This window comes from Humulus lupulus, chromosome 5 (assembly GCF_963169125.1).
Source record: "Humulus lupulus chromosome 5, drHumLupu1.1, whole genome shotgun sequence".
NCBI classification, from domain to species: Eukaryota; Viridiplantae; Streptophyta; class Magnoliopsida; order Rosales; family Cannabaceae; genus Humulus; species Humulus lupulus.
In genome coordinates this window covers 49279417-49287077 of record NC_084797.1, presented here as the reverse complement: position 1 = coordinate 49287077, position 7661 = coordinate 49279417, and the positions used below count along the sequence as shown (strand labels likewise).

The following is a 7661-nucleotide window of genomic DNA, read 5'->3' as shown; positions in this document are numbered from 1 at the left end:
TAAATGATGGCCACTAGAAAGATAAATATATAAATATATATAAATAAAGGATCAATAAATAAGGTCAAATTCGTACTTTGAGTTTAAATGATGAGCAACAGCAAAGCCGATCCAATTCATACGATGATTTGATTTTAGAGACAAGAGCCATTGTTTTGTCTCGAAAAACCCTGCCAAATCTCGCATTTGCGCCTGTACCACAATAGATAAAGAGCCATCATTAACCAAAACAAATTAAGGATTTAAATCAACAAAAAGGCACTACTCACAAAAAATGATTTAATAAACAAGCATGATACTAGCAGCTATATTTAACAGTGAGGAATGGCCAGATGGAACATCAAAAAGTCTCCCAAATATCCATTTTATCGGTATTGCACTTTAAATAAAGGCACCTTTAACAAACATAATAATTATGTAATTTAAACCTAATTGAATATTTACTTCTATAAAATAATAATATTGTCTCAATAATCAGATGTTTTTGTAATAGCTACAGAACTCGAATTAATTCAACAAACCAGTTAGAAAAGATTGAACACAAAAAAAGGGGTCTTTAGGTAGAATATACATATATAAATATATATACATATAAAAATACCAGATTTAATTCAAAGAAGAAAGAACTCAAAATATGTAGTAAAGCTTTAGCTTACCATCTTAATACTATGTCTATGGTTTTTGCTGGCTCGCTGCTGCGGATAGTTCGTCTTCCAAAGCTCCCTATATATAGAAAATTTACAGTTACAGAGCACAAGTATTAAAAATAAAGGTTGAAAATTTTAATGAAAGCCCAAGAGCCTAATTAGTCTCACTAGGAGTCCTAATCCTGATGCTAACTAATTAGACTCCTTAACTACATATAAAACTATCTTGAGTGGTCTTATGAAGTAATGCATTGACTATGCAGTCAGTAGACACAATTTAACCATGTAAGAGAATTTACTAAAACTATCAGAAACAACATGAATAAAAGCAGTATATACTCCAACTAAAAAATTGATTTTTATCGGATTAAATTATGAAAATTCATTAACAAGATATGAATCAAAATGCTGCATTAATAAAGGGAAATTCACATAAATATAAGGTCAGAGGCAATAAATTTAACTTCAATTACATAAGAGATCAATAACCCAGAAAAAAAAACCATATTAAGCAATTATGGTTAAGGACCTTAAAATTGGTTGAATCACAATATTAAACAATTTAGAATGGCTTATCAGATGACTAGAGTTCAAAACTTTTCCATGTTCAAATAAACAACTGGGATTATCTGGAGAAGGAAAGTCAGCAGCAAACAAATTTTCGTTTGAAAAACCATTCTCTACATAATTATATAATCAGAATCTTTTCTTTAAAACCAATACGTTTAGCAAGAAGAGTAATACTTTATCTTCTCAGTCATCCTACAAAATTTAAAAAAGAACTACAAAGAGCAGTTATGGGGGTCTAAAGCAATCGCATAAAATAGAGTACAGGGGTCTCTTTACATACAACAGGTTAAACTTTGAAAGACAGTGTTACTTATTAACAGGTATATAGATAAGTTCATAAAGAGCAAGACCAATCACCTGAAATCCATGTACCAAAAGCATGTTAAGCAAAGACTCTTTCAAATGCGCCCAGCTCATGAGACCTGCAAACAACAGTGATTTACAGCTTAAGAATGTAGCCATGGAGTTAAATCCATAAAACCATACATACAATCATATGAACTACCTTCATATGCACTATTGCACGGTACAAAATCACTTTCAAGAATGTTGACAATATATTGAAATAATTACAGGTTTCTCAGGGACTGCACAAAAAAAGAGGACTGTAATAAACAACATAAAATTAAAGAAGCATGCTAGTATTTAGATGAATTGCCCCTTACAATTACAAATATTGAAATATACTTCAAACAAGAAGAAACTAATTAAAAATGTCAGAAAATTAATTATAACTTTAGAAAGTCTAAAAAAAAAAGAAACAACATTATTTATGCATCTCACTTGACAAGTTCAAAGCAGAGCCAATCACCAAGTATTGTCTAAAGCATTACAAGAAGGGCAAGGATACCATGAAAAAGAGAAAATATTTGGACAGACGGTATGTATTAATAATCTCCAGAAGTGAAGGCTTTATAGCCATGAACAATAACGAGCAAGGTATTGTAATTAATTGAGTAGCAGTGGGATTCAAGAAATGGAGTACGAAAAACAACAACAGCAATAATAATAATAATAAAGACAAACCATAAACACAATCATATGAACTACCTTCACATGCACTATTGCGTGGTGCTAAATCAGAGAACTAGAAAGTTTAGAAAATATCAGTAATTATAAAACTATAAAAATTAGTGTAATTATCAGTGACATGTATATTTCTACAGCTTTCCCTAGTTACAGTCATACTCCATACATTTCTAAGCTCCAAAATTGTTCTTGCTGTTTTTCACACTGAGCCTCATCTAAAAACCCCTCACTTGTAACAGAAACATCCTGTCAAAGTTGAATTACCACTGCATCAGCATACTCTATCCAATTATGTAATATCTAATGTAGCTACCTATTAAGCTATTGCCCGTAAACATTTCTATTTCAATATTCAAAATAATTGTGAAGATTTTCTGAAGTAACATCTTGATAAGATCTCCACCCTTTATTCACTTTTGAAACCAAAAATTTTACCAAGCAAGGCATTAGTGTAATATAGTAGCAATAGTTTTGTTATTAGTTACAGTAATAACAAAACAATAACATAACTCAAACAAAAACCATAAGCAGTGTTACTTTTTAAAATATATGCAACAAATTGAAATCAGAAATAAGAACAGAACATAAATATTGCAAAACCTTTGCTATAACTTGCACAAGTTCTTTAGAAGGTATAATCAATGTCTTTGCGGGAGGCTTGCTAACTCACTCTGCAGGAGACTTTTGTCCTCGAGAGCTACCATCTTTTGTCAAGCGAGCCATCTTCAATATAATTCCTGAATGTAACAAACAGGTGAATGTGATAAAGCTCATCTAAAATACAGGATTAGAACTGTCAGCTAACTAAAGTAATACTAAACGCCAGAAAAAATGCAAAATACTCAATGAAGACTAAGATATTAAAGATTGGATCTTTAATAAATAAAAAAGGTTGAAACCTGTAAAACATAAGCTCCTCAACAAAAATAGAAAAAGTGAAACCTACCAAAATCTTTTTCGCATGCTGCATGAAATATTCCAGAATCTATGGATCCATTTTTCACATTGGAATTTGACTTCCCACTCTGTGACCTGTTCTCCAGCCTGGTCCCCACATCTCTTTCACCTCTGCGACGGCCAAATCCATTGGCAGATGATCTGGAATGGACAGCCGGTTGCATATTAATCCTTCACAGAACCCTTTAACCTATGACAAAGAACTTGGCATCTGTTTAAGCCACTCTATTGCATTAACATACATTGAATGAATGATCAATGTTATAAAAACCATGTTCAGATTATGCTAATAACCAAGGTGAAAGTAAACACTGCAATTCTTATCCAGAGATCATTTTTATTACAAAAATCTATTGACTTGTGTTCCTTCAGCATATAACATAGTGCAAAGAAAACACAAAAAGTGTTGACCAAAATTGGAATAGCAATAACAATTTTCAAGATATGCCACTGCCAAAATTTCTCAAAATAATTGTAATGACCCACTAATCTAGACTAATTGGACCATTATCGAAACTATACATAAAACTTACATTTTTACGAAAATACCATAATTTATTGAGTAACTTGAAAATAAGAGTTATTTACAAATAAACAGAATACTAAGAAGGATTTTGGGATCCCATTGTCTTTAAAACAAAACAAGATTTAAAATAAAAGACATTACATAATAATGCGGAAAATACACATAAAAACCATAAAAACATAAAAGGAGACTATATCCTCGAATCGAATAACGCTCGGCCCCTTGACTCCATTCATCATCGATACACATTCTCGAAGCGTCACGAATCTTTCCGCCTCTAAACTTATTTTCCTGCACATAAACAGAAAGGAGTGAGCCTAATGCCCAGTAAGGAAAATCTAACACCAAGTCACATACATAATTTCATAAGAAAACATAAAGACTTAACATAATACATATAACATACACTTATTATAATGGCCATTATTACTTGGGGTTCCATAGACTAAACAAGCATATGCCCATGGGATTAGTGGGGTCCTACTAGCTAAGTAGGTCATATGCCCATAACCCATTTGGGGTCTTGTTAGTCATATGGGTCATATGCCCAAGCCTACAAACATACACATATACATATCATAACACTTTTAATAACATAAAACATATAGATAACATAAGCACATAACATGTTGATTCTAGCCTATTTCCTTACCAAAGTTACCGAGATTATGGACTGAGTTGGGATTGTTGGAACACTCCTAAAACCATAAGAAAGAGTAAGTCTAAAGAAAGGAGATGAAATGAAAGAGATGGAAAGACTAAACCATAGAAAACATACTTACCGACTTATATGCTTAAAAGCTTGGATTCCCTAACCAAAATAAGAATAAGGTTAGGGGACTGAGTAGAAGGTTTTGAGAAAGGAAATAACATAAAAATACAGAAAAGAACTAGAGTTTTGGGTTTACCTCAAAGATTGCAAGATCAATCTAACCTTCACCGAAATACTATAGAACTCACTTCCCAAAGTGTTTGATAAGCTTATGATGTTTAAGCTTATAGTTTTTCCCCAAACCAAGTGTTTACACTCTCACACTCACTTAACACTAGCAGCCTCTGAACTTAGAGCAAATGGTGAATAATGGATGGGTACTAGGTCCTATTTATAGAGTTTGGGAATGAAAATATCTTGATTTTACTTGAATAAAAATAATGGCTTTTTAGGTGAAAATCATTTGAATAATCGTTCAGCAGAGGCTGAAGACTCGTTCAGAAGATGCTGGACTGTTGAAGGAGTTTGAATGGCTGAAGGGAAAAGAATTCAAATGTATTTGAATTCATGCTGGTGGAGGCGATATATCGCCCCCTATAGGCGATATATCACCTGGACCTTTGTTCCCGAGGCGACCGTGCATCGATTCGTGTTTTCCGTATCTACGTGCTGCGATATATCGCCCCCTATAGCTGCGATATATCGGCATACGCTGAATATTTAAACACGAATTTACACATTTTTAGCTGAGTTTGAATGGAGTAAACAGCCTTGACTAAGCCCTCAACGTGCTCAAAGCTGCTGACTGACCCTATACATTCAAACTTTTACCCTTATTTAATTTAGTCCTCAAAAATACTTAATCCTTAATTACCATTCAAAACATGTGCTTAAAATCCTATTGGTTGATGTCTAAACCTTATAATATAATAATATAATCCTTAATATCAGACACATTAATCAAACCTTAGGTTATACTTAATATTCTTAAACTATAGGTTAAACTTAGAAAATCTATAAGTACTACTATGAGTGTCCAAATAACTCCCGGTCTGAACCAAAAATCCAAAGTAACAATGATAACACTAAACATACTATAATACTACTAAACAATTAGCTAAGTAAAGTTCTTGGACTCTACAATTATGTCCTGATCCAGATAACCATATTTAATAATGTTGAAATTTTGAGAAGATTATAACATTAATCAAATCAAAGTCTCTCCTTACCCACTAAAGCTCCTGTAGTCCCAATGAACCTACCCAAACAGAACGAATGAGGAATCAAGCCAAATGCACAGTATAATTTCAAAAATAAGAAAGATCATATTATTCTAAGCATCTGTTTAAGTGCCCGTGAATTGAAGTTTTATCACTTGCATTATCGTCAAGGCTCTAATACTGATTGAATTCATCCTATAACTGTCAATGATATCAAATCAATGACAGAAATAAATTAGCCAATCACCAAGCCCATTTAAAACAAATACTACATTTTCTTTATTATTTTTCTTATAATGCAAAACCATGAAACTGCTTCTGAAAATTAGATTTTCCATCACAGGGTAAATAAGCATGCAAAGAAAGTGAAAACTAACAAAAAAAAAATGACAATATCTTCATATTATTACATAAGGCAATAAAATATATATTTTGTAGCTGTAAAAAGAGACCATTTTAATATATAAATACCTTCAGAGATTAATGCTAGAAATTTCATGAACATTGAAAATTAGTAACAAGCATCAAAACCAAAAAACAATTGTGTTGCCTAATTATCATCTAAAGTTAGCCAAACGTGCAAAGGAAAATTGATTTAATTGACAAGTAAAAAAATAAAAAGGAAGGCAGCTGGAAATTTATCAAATATCACTAGAAGAAACGAACGATTAAACATATTAAAAACGAGTGAGTTTGGAAAGAATACCAAGGAAGCAACCTCATTGGGATAGCATTGTAAGACGCATTCCAGAAGCTGAAAACAAAGCTGCAACAATGCTTTGACGTTAAATTTTGTAAAAGGGCAGTGGCTATACATGAAGGCAAGTAGTTCTTTTTTTTTTCTTGATTAAAGACTGCACCTATAGGGTCTTTAAGTACACCCCAGCAACTGCTTTTGCATCAGTGGAAGAGACTACACCAACATCACTTTTTCTCCTCAGTAATGCTAAGCACCCAACAAGAGCCCCACGTAATGCTCTCCAATCTGCCTAATATCATTACAAAATAATACATTAACAGCAAAAGTTAAGAGTTTAATCAAAGAATTAGCTCTTGTGACAATGTGCTTCACCATCAAACCGACTTAAAACAAACAAATTGCATAGGGGAAAGAGCACTAACTCACCAGCCTATCTGTGAAGAATCCAATTAAGCTATGAATGATAGCACTGCCTAGTGTCTTTGAAGCAAGACGTCCAAGAACTTCCGCAAGAAGAAGGGTACCTGAAGATGAGGACATAATCTATGAGATTTTCAGATTAAATTAAATAGATAAAAACTTATGGGAAAAAAGAAAGAAAGTGGTTAACTGCCAGGAATAAATTGAAGCACCTGTTGTACAATGCAGATATTCCAAGGAAAAATAACAATGCTACTCAAAAAGAAGCACAAACAGAACAGCAGTTTCCAAAACAGTAAGAAGAATGAACTTTTAAAGTTTAGAGTAAAAATTCACTAGTATAGTCTAAACTAAAAGTAGAATCTATGGGGCCATATTAACCAAAATCACTATGCAATACAAAATGTGACCACTATGTTTCCAACTTTGTAATAGTTGTGGAGTGAACACCATTTAAACAAAAATCTAAATCTTTGTTAAATTTTAATGAATTCAACTTCAACTTACCTCTAGCTCGAATGACATTATCTGTAGTGGTCAGATACATTTCCATCTCTTTGACTTAAATTACAGAAAACCAGATATAAGAACATAAATCAATTAATTATTGCTGACAAGAAGGTAATTTATTCTTTCCAGTGTTTCAATAGTTATCAAGTCATTCTTAACGAGTGAAGTGATAGAATCCAAACTTGCAGCCTGCAGTAACACACAAATAATAGAACTGAGTATACTTATTCTTGAGTAAAATATATAAAGCACCACGAAGATAAGTATCAAAACGCATAAAGCAATTGCCTCAGCCCTCAATACAATTTTTATTTACTTATTTGTAGGTGAAATCTTACAAGTTAAAGTTGCACATTAGATTAAGTATTTC

General features: G+C 32.5%; 1 long non-coding RNA gene across 1 annotated transcript; it reads right to left on the bottom strand.

Moving 5' to 3' along the window:
• Positions 1–2431: 2431 nt before the first annotated feature.
• Positions 2432–6482, bottom strand: LOC133780396 (uncharacterized). Its single transcript, XR_009869285.1, has 3 exons — positions 6368–6482; positions 2847–2983; positions 2432–2492 (listed from the first exon to the last, which is right to left on the bottom strand). It is a non-coding gene; the product is annotated as an uncharacterized LOC133780396 (long non-coding RNA).
• Positions 6483–7661: the final 1179 nt, after the last annotated feature.